Source organism: Equus przewalskii, chromosome 16 (assembly GCF_037783145.1).
Source record: "Equus przewalskii isolate Varuska chromosome 16, EquPr2, whole genome shotgun sequence".
NCBI classification, from domain to species: domain Eukaryota; kingdom Metazoa; phylum Chordata; class Mammalia; order Perissodactyla; family Equidae; genus Equus; species Equus przewalskii.
Window position 1 is genome coordinate 33,661,481 of NC_091846.1, and position 16,804 is coordinate 33,678,284.

Genomic DNA, 16,804 nt, shown 5'->3' on the forward strand with positions numbered 1-16,804 from the left:
TCTGACATATATTCCATTTCATTAATTCTTTATTCAGCAGTGTCTAATCTGTTGTCAACTGAGTCCATTGATTTTTAACTAGTAGTTATTGTTTCTTCTTCCCTTTCTAGATGTATGTTTTGATTATTTTCACCGCTAGGTCATTTTTATATTTGTCAATAAACTCATTTTAGTAGTAATTGATATGGTGATACAGCAGTTTCTGCAATCTTGATGTTTACAACCTAATGAAATGAGTGCGTTTCTCATTCTTCATCCACTCATAAAATGTGACTATTTCTGGCTATTTCTGAGTGTGTTATCCTGGATCTTCTTCTGTTTTCTCCATATAATCTGAATCTTCTCTTGGGAAAGCCCAATATACTTATACCTTCTGCTATCATGTGATTATAACTTATAAATATAAATTTCTAGACCCAAAATTGTGTGCTGCCTACTGGTTAGCTCTTCACAAATTTTCTATTAGCACCTAAAATTAATATAAAAAATAAATTCTGAGTAAATTCTCTGTCTTTCCCCAACTTTCTTTCTTGCCTTATTTTGATGAGTGGCCCTATAGTCCCAGCAGAATTTCAAACTGAATCTTGTGAGTTATCTATAATTCCTCCCTAGAACAATACAGGGTTGTGTTAATAGTTCCTTTTAGTAAATCTCAGAAATACTTTTTCTGTTTACATCCTTTGCTATTGCTTCATTTTAGGCTTTGTATTTCACCTGTTTATAATCCCCATAGCACTCATCACCTTTATAATCTCTACAGCATAGCCTTCTTCTGATCTGTTTCTATCATAGTCCTGGAGTAATCTTTCTGAAATTAAAATCTGATCATGAGTCTCTCACGCCAGTCATTCTTTAATAGTTTTCCCATTTTCTACAGAATAAATTCCAAATTTCTTTTCATACAATACAAATCTTATAGGCTTTGGCTCATTCTTTCAACTCCGTTCCATGTACTACTCTTTTTTCTTTCTCTTTTCCACCACACACACAACCTGTGGTAAAACACTAACTTTTTAAATTTCTCGAGAAAAGCAGATGCTTTTACATGACCCTAAGAACCTCTGTCTCACTACTATTTCCTTACTTAATTTTTCTTAAAGCACAGCTCAAAATTTTGCACCTATTTGAGCGTTTCGTTGACACACACAAACTTAGTTGCTATTTCTCCTCTCCATTTATCCATCTAGTGTATGTATTTCCATAATTTCACTTATCATTCTGTATTAAATGTATAAACATTTCCAAATAACCTTAAATTCTTGAGCTGTGAGGCCATCATTTGTTTCCTTATATTTCAAGAACTTATTTCATTACCTGATATATGGTAGGTGATCAATAAGTGTTTTGAATATATGGTTTCTTGCTTTGGGGTTTTTTCTTCCTCTAACTATGAGTGCCATCTCTCCCTGTTACTCTCTGCCATCTAACTATCCTCCATCTTTTATGGTTCAGCCCTGTTATCCTCTTCTGGACACATTTGCTGACCACTCCAGCTCTCCATTTTTCATATAAACTATATCAATTATGATAACACTTATTTTTCAGTCTTGTGTTAGGATACAAACAGATTAAATTAATTTTCTCTCTAGCCAGTTCATGTATCTGTCCCTCATCTCCAGAAACAGAATCTTAGGTGGGGAGGAGGAGCTGTGCAAATAGACACAACACTGTTCTCATGCACTAAACCTTCTCTTTACGATTTCCTACTTAATGCTCTCTGTCATTATCATACACAATCTCCAGTGTGCAAAAAACCATGAGAATCATACAACTTAATGCATTTCAAAGTGATAGGGGTTTTTTTTCTGTATTTGTTTTCAGCCTTATTGGGATCAATACCTTTCTCAGTCTCAGACTTTCTTATCTTAATATTTCTTCTCAAAAGACATTTTATACAATTTTTGTGATGTTTTCTTTTAACTATGTTATGTCATTAAAAAGGCAGGAATATAGAGTTCTAGTGCCAGAAGGTATGTTTTTCTATTCTCCAGTTATATTAATGTGCAGCATAGATTAATAGCTGGCACTTGAGTGGCAAAAAGGAATAATGCAGGAAATGTGGCATAATGAAGAAAGTGCTTTCCAAGTATATCAAAACTATACTCTATGAGTGTATCTACAGAGACAAGTGGTTTGAATGAATTATCTGAATGAACACAACTTCTTGTAGAGAGCTAATGCCGATGTCACAAATAAAGAAGAGGCAATTTCAATAAATTAGAAAATAATTTATCAAATATTTATTCTTTATCCAGGTGAAAAGTAGTCTAATATAACAGTCATGTTTGTGCATAGAGTCAGACAAACCAGATCCAAATCCTAGCTTTCCTCCTTACTATATGAGTGGCCTTGGACAGTTTACTGGTCTCTAAAGATCATTGGAAAAAATTATAATAATAGAACAACTCATAGGGATATTGTGAGGACTGAATCTTGAGCATATGTAGTAAGTAAGCTAGTAGCATATGAGATATGGACAGAACATATGGAAAATGTTAAATATAGATAAGTAAGTAAGTAACACGTATGTGTGAGACAGAACAGAATTTATAAGGTGCATTAAATATAAAAAGTTAGTAATCTACAAAATAGACTAAAGACAGAATAAATAGAAATGTGAGTGTTGATTATACATAGAGAGGGCTGGAAAGAAAAAATGTTGATCGCACCTCTGTCTGACAGCTCTGTTACCTTCATATTTGGCATCCACTTGGTGACATCCAGTATCATCTTCTTCTTGCCCAACATGTGCTCTACCCTTAAAATCTGCAAATAAAATCCATGGCAGTTTAGCAGGTGAATTCATAAGCCATAGCTGTGGCCACACACTGGTCACTATGCTCTCTGTTAGAGTGTGTGTGCACCGGACTCAGGCAACTTCTGTCTGATTAGGTTTCCTTGCTCCTTGCTTAGCTCCCATTTCCATAACTACATTATCAGCAGGGAAAGTTGTGCGGCAAAAAAAGAGACAGGAATATGGGTATTATGTATTCCAGGATCCAATTGAGGCATACTCTTCACCCTTCTCCACTTTCTATCTATCCTAAGTATATCAATTAATTCCATTGCTTTCCCCTTGCTTCTCACTGTGAGTTTTAAATTGATGTAATAAACTGTGCAACTCAAACATTTTGATCTTGGCAGTTCTATGACTCATAGCACAACTTTTCTGGTAGTGACTTAGGGACCATCATAGCATCAGAGGGGGTTCTCATACAATAGACTGTAAAGAAGAAAAGAGGGAAGGGAATCAGCAAGAACTTCATAAGAGAAGAAATACAAATAAGTAAGTACATGAAAATAATGTTCCAACTAGTGACAAATCAAAGAAATATTAATCAAAAGAATAAAGTCATTTTTAATTCTCATGTATACAAATTTGAAAAAGAATAATAATGGCTCATGTCAACAAGAATGTAGCAAAATGGGCATTCCCTATATATATATGGAGTGCAATTACAAGATATATGAAATCACATAAATATTGAGTAGTGTTTGACCTGACAACTATACTAGTAATATATCATAGGATATACCCATTGAAAATGTTGATGTTGAGTTACATTAATTAATGTACTAAATATTCATTCTACACTCCTAATTCAGAGTACAATATAATAGAATCTCTTTTTGAAATTCATATACATTTGTATGGTTATATACACAAACACTTGAAAGGAAATATAGCAATTTCTACTGGTACTTCAGGATGGAAAGAAAATTGTTATATTTTCTTCTTTGCCTTTTTGAATGCCTTAATTTATTATATTTCTACAACAAACATGGGTTACTGATGTAAAATATATATTAAAAATGCATTTCATTTTAACCTTTTAATTGAGAAATATAACACACATAAATAAAATATAACTATTCAGCTTAACAGACAATTACAAAGCAAATATTCATGTAACCAGATCTACAAATAGAATAATGCCCACTCCAGAAGCATCCACTGTACTTGTTCTTGATTCCCTTCACTGGACTCTTCACTGGTTCTATTTAAGAACTATCTTTCTTTAATGGAAATTATTTCTTATCTTTTTTTTTCCTTAAATGGTAGAATTTAGTCCTGCTTATTAATGACCTCAGTAAATGAAATCATACTGTATACATTTTGCATATAACGTATGCTGTGTTAATTTTTATAGATACTATAAAAGATGAAGGAAATTCTCTCATTTCCTTCTAGTTTTCTAAGAGCTCTTTTGTTTAATGATTTCATCAAATGCTTCTTTCAATTTATTAAGCGTCCATATGAGTTTTAAAGTCTCTGTCAATTTGTTGATATAATGAATTAGAATTGCTTGCTTTCTAATCTTAGGCATATCTTACATTCTTTCCATGGAACCATATTGTTCATGCTGGAATTACTTTGCTAATATTTAGTTTAGGGTATTTGAATGTTTTTATGAGTGAGATATATCTGCAATTTTTATTTCTCATAGTCCCCTGTTGAATTTTGTAATCAAGTTTAGACTCACCTCATGAAAAAAGTTGGAGAGTGAACCTACTTTATCTAGTCTTTGGAAGATTTTATGGAACATTGAGAAAATTCTTTTGGTAGTCAGAGCAATGGCCTCCCAAAGATGTCCATGTGTTAATCCCCTGAACCTGTGAATACATTATTTTACAAGGAAAAGGGACTTTGCAGACGTGATTAACAATGAAGACTTTGAAATGGTGAGAATATCCTGGATCATCCAGGTGAGCTCAGTCTAATCACATGAATCTAAAAAGAGGAAAACCTTTCTTTGCTGTGGTCAGAGACAGACGTGATAACAGAATCAGGGTCAAAGAGATGCTACATCGCTAGCATTGAAGATGAAGAAAGGGGTTCACAAGTCAAGGAATGAAGGCAGCCTTTAGAAACTAGGACAGAAAAAGATAGTTTTCTCTTAAGAATGAAGTCCTGTCACCATCTTGACATTAGCCTAGGAAAATCCATGTTGGATTTTTGATCTACAGTATTGTAAAATAATAAAAATGTGTTGTTTTAAGTGACTATGTTTTGTGTCAATTTGTTACAGCAGCAATATGGAACTAAAACAATTTCTTCCCTAAATTGTATTCCAATTGGTGTTGAAGCTATATGACCTTAAGTAACATTTAGGGAAGATATTTGAATACCAATTTAATTTGGTTAATATTTATGGGTTAATTTGTGTTTTAATTCTTTACTATTTAAATGACTTTTAATAATTAATTTTTGAGGAATTCACTTATTTTTTTCCTAAATTTTAAAACATTACATACATTGCCCATAGCATTTTTTATCTTTTAAAAATTATGGTAAAAACAGAAAATGAGATCTACCATCTTGACAAATTTTTAAGCGTATAGTTCAATATTGTTAGCTATAAGTATATTATTCTACAGTAGACATATAGAAACTTTTATTCTTGCATGGCTGAAACTCTATACCCTTTGAAGAGCAACACTGCATTCCCCACTCCTCTCCCCAGTCCCTGGCAATCACCATTCTACTTTCCGTTTCTATGAGTTTGACTACTTTGGATACCTCATGGGTTCAAGCAGTATTTGTTCTTCTGTGACTGGCTTATTTCTCTTAGCTTAATGTCCTCAAAAGTTATCCACATTGTAACAGGATTTCCTTCTTTTTGAGGTTGAAAAATATTTCATTGCATATATAATCTACATTTTCTTTATTTATTCTCATTCATCAGTCTGCAGACATTTAACTTGTTCCACTTCTTGACTATTATGAATAATGCTGCAATGAACATGGGAGTGCAAATATCTCTTCGAGATCCTGATTTCAAATCTTTTGAAATCTACTTCCCTGATGATTAGTGATGTTGAGCATCTTTTCAACATCCATTGGCCATTTGTACTTCTTTCAAGTCCTTTGCCCATTTTTTAATTGGGTTGGGCTTTGCTGTTGAGTTGAAGGAGTTTCTTACATATTTTGAATATTAATCCCCTGCAATATTACAATCTTCCATATTTGTCTATATATTTGCCTTTACCAGTGAACTTTATACTTTCATACATTTTTTGTTGCTGTTTGACATCCTTTTGTTTTGACTTGAAGGACTCTCTTTAGGATTTCTCTAAGTCATGTCTAGTGGCGATGAACTCCCTGAGCAGGGTTCCAAACAACCATAACATTTGATGCATGCTTCTCTTTCCTCCTGAGGAAGAACTCACAAGCCCTATGTTCTCTTCTGCCATGGAGCTGTGCTGGCTTGGGAGAAAGGCTGACATACATAAAGTGAAATTACTCTTCCTATTCATTTCAATGTAGCTTTTCTCAGCTTTCTGCTTGCCTGAGGTGTTGAAACTTCTTAACTGGATTCTGGAAATCTTGTAGAGGTATTTTGGTCTGTATATTGTTGTTAAATCATTGTTTCTATGGGGGGACAAGTTCTGGGACTTCCTATTCCTCTATCTTACTGATGTAAGTTCTATTATCTTTTACATTTCTGAATGGGTTTCATTCAGGTTCCCTCTTAATCCATGTTATGGCTATTTTTGCTTTTTCTTGTTTCTTTTCTATGATTGATTTCACTTGAGGTTTAGCAAATTTATCAATAATTTCAAAGAACTTACGACTGGCATTGTTGATTCTCTCTATTTTATATTTGTAGGGTTTTATTTTAATTCATTAAATTCTGTCAGTTTCTTATTTCCTCTAAAAATGCCTCAGTGGATCTCACTTTTTGAGTGTTTGCAATAATTTGATATGCCTATTTAAAATACTCTCTAATTTCCATGTTGATTTTTTTGGTCTCTGTTTTATGTAAAAGTATATCTTGTGATTACCAAACATATAATAACTATTTAGTTATATTTTATTATTGCACTGTAAATGAATTCATTGTGGTCAGAATCTATAGTCTGTGTGCTTTTGATCCTTTGAAACATTTTTAACAATTGCTCTATGTTTTAATATGTGGTCATTAAAAAAAATTCCTTGGTGTGTTTTAAAATAATGTTTATTATTCAGATGTTACATATTCTATTCTATAACTATTTCTTAGGCCAAAATTGTTGATCATGTTGTACTTACGCATTAGATCTTTAATGATATTGCTTTTCCTGCTTATTCTGCCAATTACAGGGAAAGAAATATTTAAGTCTCCCAATAGAGAGTTTTCTGTTTCTTCTTGTTGTCATTAAATTCTTATTTTATATATTATTTATGGTATTAGGTGCATATGAAAGTGAAATACTTCTATATTCCTGATGAAATGCAAACAATTATCACTATGAAGTAATTCTCTTTATCTTTATCAATTCCCTTTGATTTCAAGTTGATTTGTCTTGATAATAATATAACTATACTAGCTTTTAAAGATAATTTTCATGAAACATTTTTCCATCATTTTACTTTCAACATTTTTTTCTTTATAATTTATGTGGGTTTCCTGTAAAACTCATAATACTGGATTCTGAATATGTTTTCTTTTTTTCTCTTTTCTGAGGAAGATTAGCCCGGAGAGAACATCTGCCAATCCTCCTCTTTTTTCTGAGGAAGACGGGCCCTGAGCTAACATCCATGCCTGTCTTCCTCTACTTTATCTGTGGAACACCTACCACAGCATGGCTTGCCACATGGTGCCATGTCCCGACCTGGGATCCGAACCGGCAAACCTCGGGCCGCCAAAGTGAAACGTGTGCGCTTAACCGCTTCGCCAGCGGGCTGGACCCTGAATATGTTTTCTTTTACTGAAATATTTAGTCCATTTATAGTTAATATAAACTTTAAATCTCCCATCTCCCTTTGTGTTATCTATTTGTCTGAAGAAATGAAGATGAAAGAAATAATAAATGTATGGGAAAATAATAAGATTGTTTAAATCCATGATGATAATGTATGTGACGTTAAAGAAAAACAAGATAGATTATTGTCATGCATTTTAAATTTATCTTATTTTCCTTAACACCACACACTATCAATAGTGTGGATTCACACAATGTTTATTTATATATTTCCATGCATTTATCTGTTTCTTTAATCTTTATTTTTTTGACTCTCAGACCTTATATTTGGGATCAATTTTCCTTTGACTTCAATGTATTATTTAAAATTTTCTTTAGTGTGGCTGTACAGATGACAAATTTTCTTAGTTTTTGTGAGGAAATGTCATTTTTTCATTTTCATATTGAAATTGCCTTTTGAAATATATTTTCAACTGGCATGAAATTCTAGGTTGGCAGTTATTTTCTTTTAGCACAGTGAAGATATATTTCTACTGTCTTCTGGCTTCTGTTTTTGCTCACGAGAAGTTAGCTATACCTCTTTTTCTCCATAAAGTATACCATCTAATATTTTCTTGCATCATGGAAGACTTTGTCTTTTGCACCTTATTTTTAAATTATAATGTGTCTATGTGGAATATTTCTGGATATTATCTGTTTTTCATTAGTTATAGAATAATCATTTCTCATCTTCTAAAGTAATGCCACTGCCACATTTTCACTCTCCTTTTATTCTGGAACTCATTAAATATATGAGATATTTATTCTGTTACATATATATGTCTGCCATATGTAATTATAGTTTATATTACTTATATAAATATAATATATAATATAATGTAATTACATTTTATATAAAAAATATATGGTGTCTCTTTTGTATTTTTTATCAGTGCTCTGGATACTTTCTTCTCATCTATTATTAGTTAACTAATTTTCTCTTTAGCTAGGTCTAATAGTATAACATCAAATGTTTCCTTCCCATAACATCTACATTTTGTTTCCAAATTTGCACTAATCTTCTGTATAATTTTATTTTCCTTATAGGTATCTTCAAGTTTGTTGTTGTTTTAAATTTCTTTAAACATAGTTTATAATTTATGTTTGTTATTCTGATAGCTGAAATGTTGATGATTTCTTTCTGTTTTCTCTTAATTTCCCCTGCAGTTCTCACCCATGAAGTCTTATTATTTTTCCTTTTGTTTCTGATTATCATTGACTGTGTGATGGCCATCAATCTTGAAATATTATCTGTAACAGTAATGTGAGGCCTGAGTTGAAGTTTCCTTTCCTTCAGAATGTATACACACTTGTTTTTGCCAAGAATCTGCAAACAATACTGTCTTAGAATCAGCTTAAAACAATTTCATGGCTCAAGGTTTCTTAGATTGTCCAACAAAATTCAGTCAGAGAGGAGGCCTCTGTTTCTCAGTCCCTTCCTGAGGGGGTTGTCCTTTGATATTCCAGCATATTGTGGGGAAGGTAATTTTTTTGGACTTACTGCTTTCAGTTGTCCTATGCTTTGAATTCAGTAAGCTTCACTGGGTAGAATGTTCAAATTTCCTAAAATCTGCATGTATCCTCAGGGCAAAAGTAAATTTAGAATTCATTTATTTCTTTGAATTTCATTCTCCTTGTGATACGTCTTCGTTGTCTTGTTAGTTCTTGATACTTGTGCAAAATTTTAATAATGCATTTTATCCTGATGTTATTCTTTTCCTCAGAGGGAGATGTGGTCCAAATATTCTAGCCTGCTATGACCAGAAACAGAAGACCAGAAACAAACCTTCAGTATGTACTACAGCCTATACAAATAAAATTAATTTTAAAAGATTTTTATGTTCAGAAGGATTATCATATTTTTCTATCTTGATTGACAAAAATTGCATATATTTAGATTATAAAGTGTGATTTTTTAAAGAAATACAATATGGTGCTTTAATATACGTATACCTTGTGAAATGCTTACTACAATCAAGTTAGTTAACACATCCATCACCTCAGATAGTTACAAATTTTTTGTGAAGAGAATTCTTAAGATTTACATTCTTAGTAAATTTCAAGTCTACAATACAGTATTATAAACTGTAATCACCAAACTGTACATTACATCAGCAGAACTTATTCATCTTATAACTGTATATTTGTACCCTCTGACCATCTCCCCGTTTCCCCTGTCAACCTCTGGCAACCACTATTCTCTCTCTTTTATGAATTTGATCTTTTTACATTATATGTATAAGTGAGATCATGCAGTTTGTCTAAATGTATCTAGTTTATTTTCCTTAGAATAATGTATTCTTAAATATAAGCTATATAATAGAAATATGATTATTCTGAAATTACAAGAACATTCAATCGGTAAATAAGTCAGAAAACACAAATCTTTTCCCCGTCTTCATTAACACCTTAAATTATTAGGTTTGAAACAGACAAGTATACTCGTAAGTATACCATCCATGAAAAATGAATTTTAAATAAGAAAACAGATTTTATTCTAAAAAGAGTCACTAAAATGGAAGGATGCTTACTTAGCCAGCTCTTCCACTGATGTAATCTTAAACAGTTGCCTGGATTCCTGACAATTTAGAGAATCTTAAGGCAGAGAAACAAAACTTCCCAGTTCTGCTTTTTTAAGAAAACACGATAGCTCTTGTATTGTTTTAAGATCAAGATTAAAATGAACCTGTGATAAATTAGAAATCTTCTACATTCTATTTTTATTCACAAGATTTGACAGTCAAATATTATGAGTTCCAGAACATGCATACAAGTTCCATGAACAAGAACGCCTTGCTCCTATATGTGACAACTTGTCAAAGAGAAGGCAGTTTACTACACACTTGTCACAAGGCCAATTGTGGTTGAAAAGCCTTGCTTCGCTGATTTCTATAAGCATTTTATAACACGTTTCATTCTTTTATTCATTTTAATAGAACAGTTCAGGCAGACATTTAAAAAGTCAGTGCCAGTTGAATATAATCTTATATTTAATAGCCAAGTTTTTGTCATGATGCTTTGCATTTTCTAGGTACTGTTCTTTTTCCTTTTCCTTTTGTTTTCAAAAACAAAAGGCTTTTAGTGATAAAATATATATTATATATATTACTCACTTAAGAGAAGTCTGTTCTTTTGGGCAGCCTGAATTTGATGAGGGCAAATTATCATTAATTAAGCATTTTAGAAGGAAAAAAATCTAAAATAGAGAGTAATAGACATATGTGATTTTCTTTTTTTTTCAGCTTTATTGAGGTGCAATTGACATATAATATTTAAAGTGTACATCATGGTGACTTGATATATGTATACATTGTGAAAGGATTCCCCCTATCTAACTAATTAATACATACATCACCTCACATGTTTATCTTTTTGTTTTTATATTTTTGGTGAGAAAATTTAAATTCTACTCTCTTAGCAAATTTCAATTAGACAATACAGTGTTATCAACTGTAGTCACCATGTTTCACATTAGAACCTCAGATCTTATTTATCTTATAGCTGAAAGCTTGAGTCCTTTTACCAATATTTAACCAATTTTTAATACTTAGAGAGGTAAGTATTATGAAACAATTTTAGGGTTATTCATTTTATTTTTACTTTTTATTAGAGCCTTTCACTAAGGCACTGAATATTAACACAGTATCGTTTGCCGAGTTTGGTGGGCAGAACTCTAAGATTTCTACCTCATGGTGTACATTTCTTGAATAATATCCACTCTTTGAGTTTTGCAACACCTGTGGATACAGTTGGATATATCTCCTATGATTGCATTACATTTTATGGCAAAAGGGCTTCTGCAAATTTTAAGGCTCCTAATCGATTCACTTGAAGGTAATCAAACGGGATTATCCTGGGTTAGCCTGATCCTCTCAGCTGAGCACATGAGAGACAAGAAACAGCAGCATGGATTCTCCTACTACTGACAGTTATAAAAAGAGCCGTGTGGCACGAAATGATCGGTGACCTCAGCTGAGAGCAGCCCTTACTGATGACAAATGAGAAAGTAAGAATCTCAGTCCTACAACCCCAGGAAACTGAATTCTGGTAACAACCAGTGAGCTGAGAAGAGGTCCTTGAGCCACAGATGAGGTTGCAGCACTGACTGATTCCCTGATTTCAGCCAGGTGACAGGACGAGCAAATAATATTGCCATTGATCCAAGATGATTTTCAGATAGGAAAAGACACAAGATCTTCCTACTGGTAGTCTTCCAAGATTATGATTCTATGATCTTCGTGGTGTGGACTAAACCAAGTTACTTAAGGTTTCCATGCTTCAGTTTCATTTTCTATAAAATTTAGTTAGATTGCATTTCTCAAAAGTCTTTTTATATCAAAAGTTTTATAATACTCTGATACTTTCGTAAAAATGCTGCTAATGTATTTTGAGGAAAAAAGTCAGGGTTTTATTTCCATCAAGCAAGCAAATAAATAAAAATCAGTAGTGAAAAAACTTTCTGGGAAAATCAGATTTTCTAATGAGAATCAGGAGCTAAATTTTATAATTTCCTTTTTAAGAGGGGAAGAAAATACCTCTATGTAAACTCATAGGAATGGTGAAAAGCATTTGTGTGAACTTTGAGGAAAGTTAAAAGTACTTAGATCTTTTCCTTTGATACTGGTTTTCTTTTTCCTTCTGTTCCTAGGCCTATGAAAGCTCAAGAAACAAAGTAGAGAGGAGGATGAATTCCCTTCCAATTCAATTCTGTAAATATTCTGTAATAAATAGATTAATGTGAACATGAAAGTTGAATGAAGTCAATACCATTAACTCATGGAAAGCGTAATTATAATAGGGTCGATTCTCACACAGGGGTATCATTCATTTTACCATACAAAAGAAATGTAAGACAATTAACAGTTTCCAAATTAGCTTGTTGGGAGAAACCTACAATAGAGCAATCCATTACTTACTAATGAAGTTAAATTCCATAAAGGAGTTCCTCCAAGGAATTTCTTTTTGAAATAATATTTATGTACAGTTTAGCAGAGGTGAGCATTGATTGCTTATCTCAATTGCAAATTTAGCAAGTTCCCTAGAGGAAAAAGCACACAGATTGTTTGACTGAATTGTTGTGGGTGGTTTAAAATTACGATAAAAGGGAATGTAAAAATAGAAACCATGTGGGTTTCTTTATTTTGCTTGAAGGGAATGTTACTAATTTATTTTTTCTATAAAAAATTCAATGAAATTAGAATTTACATTTTGCTTCCAAATTGGCAATAACAAAGGGGGAATTAAATTAACCAGTTTGTTATATTTATTAGTTCGATGTTACTCATTTTAGCCTAGCCTCTGAACATGATTGATGACTCCATGGCAAGAAATACTAGAAAAAGAGAAATAAATGAAAAAACTTGATACAAAATAGTGTGGGTTGTTAACTCTATATAGGAATGTGAGTTTAAAATACTCAGTGAAGATTTAGTTCCAATGGATACAGCACATCTCATGCCTTGTAGAAGTACAAAGAAGCATATGATATCCTGTCTGACGTAAGACACTTACAATGATGTTGGTTCTTTATAAACACGGGGGTTATTTCCAACTGCTAATAGTCTATGAGTCATTTATCTATGCAGTAAATAAGTTCTAGTAGATATCTTGTGCTGAGAAAAATACATAATTCCTGCCATCATAGAATTTACTGTACAATGAAGACAGAAAATAAACATGCAAAAAAATAACTTTAAAATTACGAATGTTTTCTCTGAAGAAATGGAAAAGAGTTTAGTGATAGAGAAAACTAGATAAAGGGGGCGGCTGATTAAATGGGAGGGAGGGCAATACGTGTCCTTTTGAATAGGTGCCATTTAAGATGAGGCATGAAGTTTAAGAAAGAGACAACTCTGGGGTGGCCTGGTGGCATAGTGGTTGAGTTTGGTGTGCTCCGCTCTGGCAGCCTGGGTTCACAGGTTCAGATCCCAGGTGGACCTACACCACTTGTCAAGCCATGCTGTGACAGCATGCCACAAACAAAATCGAGGAAAGATTAGCATAGATAGTAGCTTAGGGCCGGTCTTCCTCAAGCAAAAAGAGGAAGATTGGCAACAGATGTTAGCTCAGGGCCAATCTCCCTCAGAAAAAAAAAAAGAGAGAGAGAGAGAGAGACAATTCTGTAATGAATCCACATGCTGTCTTCCAGGGAGTGGAAAAGGTTTGTGCTGGGGTAGGAAAGGACTTGGTATATTTAAAAGATGTACAGAGTCCAGTGTGATTGGATAAAGAGCCAAATAAGACGTTTAAAATATGATTGAAAAGCAGCATAAGGACTGGGGTCCCTAGACCACGTACAGGATTTTAGATTACATTCAAAGTTTCACGAGAAGTTAATAGAAGAATTTTATGAGGTGTGGAATGGTCTGATTTATGGCTTTAAAAAAGGATGACTCAGGTTACTTTGTGTTTTAAAGATTATTGGCAGCTGAGAGTGTGGAGGACAAGAGTAGAAATCAGAAGACCAGTGAGAAACTGCGGCAGCAGTTCAGCCAAGATGTGGCCTGAATTATAATAGTAACACTGGATAGGAAGACAAGGAGGCCGACATTAGATTTATTTCCATGGCATCATTAACAACACTTGCCAATATTTTGGATAGAGGGGGCTAGAGGAGAAGGACAAAGAAAGAAAGCCCCCAGAGCTTTTTGCATGAGAAGCTGTATGAACGATTGTGTCATTTACTGAAATAAGAAACAACCCCAGGTTTCATAAGGAGAAATTATCACGTCCATTCTGGACATGTTACTTTTGAGATTTGTAAATAACATAAGAAAGTTGGCCTTAAAAATAGACAGTAAAGTGATCCAATGAGAAATTTAAGAGTTACTAGCAGCCATAGTAATAGACTATAGACAGAAAAGAGCAAAGGACTGAGGAATAAGCCCTGGAGACTCCAACATGAAGCTGTCAGGGAGGTTATTGGAAAGGTTATTAGAAAAAACAAGATAAGATCGATGTCCTTGAAGCTAAGAGAGGAAATAGTTTTCAGAAGAAGGGGACACTCCGCTGTGATAAAGACCGTAGAGAAGTAAAATTAGGACGAAAAATGATCACTGAATTTGGTAAAAGTAAAGTTTCTAGAGATTTTGACAGAAGACATTTCAGTGCAATAATGGAGAGAGAAGCTAAATTGTAGAGCACTCAGGACTGAGTAGAAAGTGAGAGAGTGGAGTCTGTATGTTAGCTAGTTCTTTCTAAGAGTTTATCTTTATAGATAAGCCTAGAAATGGTGTAGTAGCTGGGAAGATTTGTAGGGAAAAAGGAATATGTTTTTAGGGGCTGGCCCCGTGGCCGAGTGGTTAAGTTTTCGCGCTCCGCTGCAGGCGGCCCAGTGTTTTGTTGGTTCGAATCCTGGGCGCGGACATGGCACTGCTCATCAGACCACGCTGAGGCAGCGTCCCACATGCCACAACTAGAAGAACCCACAACAAAGAATACACAACTATGTACCGGGAGGCTTTGGGGAGAAAAAGGAAAAAATAAAATCTTAAAAAAAAAAAAAAAGGAATGTCTTTTTTACAAGTATGAAGTAGTAAGACAAGTTTGCATGTCAATATGAATAGTCTACTAGAGAGGGAGAGAATGAGAGTTTAGGAGACTAGAGGACTGTGTGACCAATGGGAGGAATTTCTTAGTTTCTTAAGATTGTTAAAAGAGATGGAATCTGGAGTAAACGTTATGGAACGAGAAGCAGGGGCAAACTTTGAATGGAACACAAGGGAAGATGAACAAAAAAGTTGCACGTGCCAGTAGGTTAGAAATTAAGCAGAAAGCTGAGGGAATTCTAAATCAATAATTTCTGTATCCTCAACGAATTGGAAGCAAGATTATTGTCTGAAAGTGAATAGGCTGATGGGATGGCGTGAGCAGTTCTAGGGTATTTGAGGAGAAGAGATAATATATGAAATGACTGTTTTAGGAAAGAAATAAAACCTTTCCACAAAAATGTTTTTGGATTGCCAGAAATGTTGAGTCCACTTAACCTCTGATATCAATTTAACTTAACGCTTCACTTTTAGTCAACCTAACTGGCTGTGTGAATCTCGCTTTCATCTAGCCACACTTGCTTTGGAGTAAGTTTACTGTTGAGTTCTTAAGATGTTGAGGTTCTTTCATCTGAGTAGGGAAGGTGAGTGGAATGGAAGTTAAATATTTTTGCAAAGGAGCACTTATTTTTACAGATCAGGAAATCTAAGCTGGACATAACATAAGAGAAGACAGAAAGGTGTTGATAAGTAGAGAATGGTGGATTTAATGTATTGGAGAGAACGATGAGGATCTACCTGAAAATGAGATCCAGAAGGGGAGAAGATCGGGACAAGGGAGTGTGATTTGATATCTTGGTATTAGATATTTTAGAATTGCTAAGCTTGGAAATGTATGGATGAGAAGAAGAGGAAATAAAGGTCAGTGGAGATATGGGCAAAGAAACAGATAATATAATACATTTGGGAAATAATGATAGGAAATGCACTAGAGCTACCAGGGCCTAAGTCTTCAGGTAGCGTGTGGAAATAATTAGAATGTTGATAAATAATAAAAATATTGAGCATTCTTAATTTTAGAACTCAGGTAATCAAATATTTCTAATAATATGCTTAAACTGCCACTTATTTTATGGATTTTAGAAATGGGTATTTGGCTTCCTGCTTTAATGGGAAAAGATAGTTTTCTCAGTTACTATAAATGTTGTTTACATCTTCTTCCCCCAATCTCCAAAAACAGTTTTGTCTAGGGTTTTTGTTCAGCTGGTATACACCAGTACAGCCTTAGGAGTTGTAAATACTGAAATATAGCTGAAAGTTGGTAAAATAGCCATTTCCCAGCACCCTTCAGTGCCTTCTGCTGCCTCACTCCACGCTTCTCCCTGGGCAGAGGGGCCTTTGAGAGCCCTGCTCCAGCACTAATGCTGGTGGGTGGGTGCATTTGGATTGGTCTAACTGGCTGTAAAATTGACATGGTATATAAATATCACCCTTGGTTATCTCTCTGTCTAACTTCCTTGATAGGTCACTGTGTCAATATCAAATGACATATTTAAACCTTCATTTTTTAAAATACCTTCCACTATAAAAAT

General features: G+C 33.8%; 1 long non-coding RNA gene across 1 annotated transcript in view; it reads left to right on the forward strand.

Annotated features, from left to right (window-relative positions):
• Positions 1 to 12,574, forward strand: part of LOC139076467 (uncharacterized) — a 17,540-nt gene extending 4,966 nt beyond the window's left edge. The window contains exons 2-3 of the long non-coding RNA XR_011528103.1: positions 9,450 to 9,516; positions 12,374 to 12,574. This is a non-coding gene — a long non-coding RNA (uncharacterized lncRNA). The remainder of the gene's footprint in view (positions 1 to 9,449; positions 9,517 to 12,373) is intronic.
• Positions 12,575 to 16,804: the final 4,230 nt, after the last annotated feature.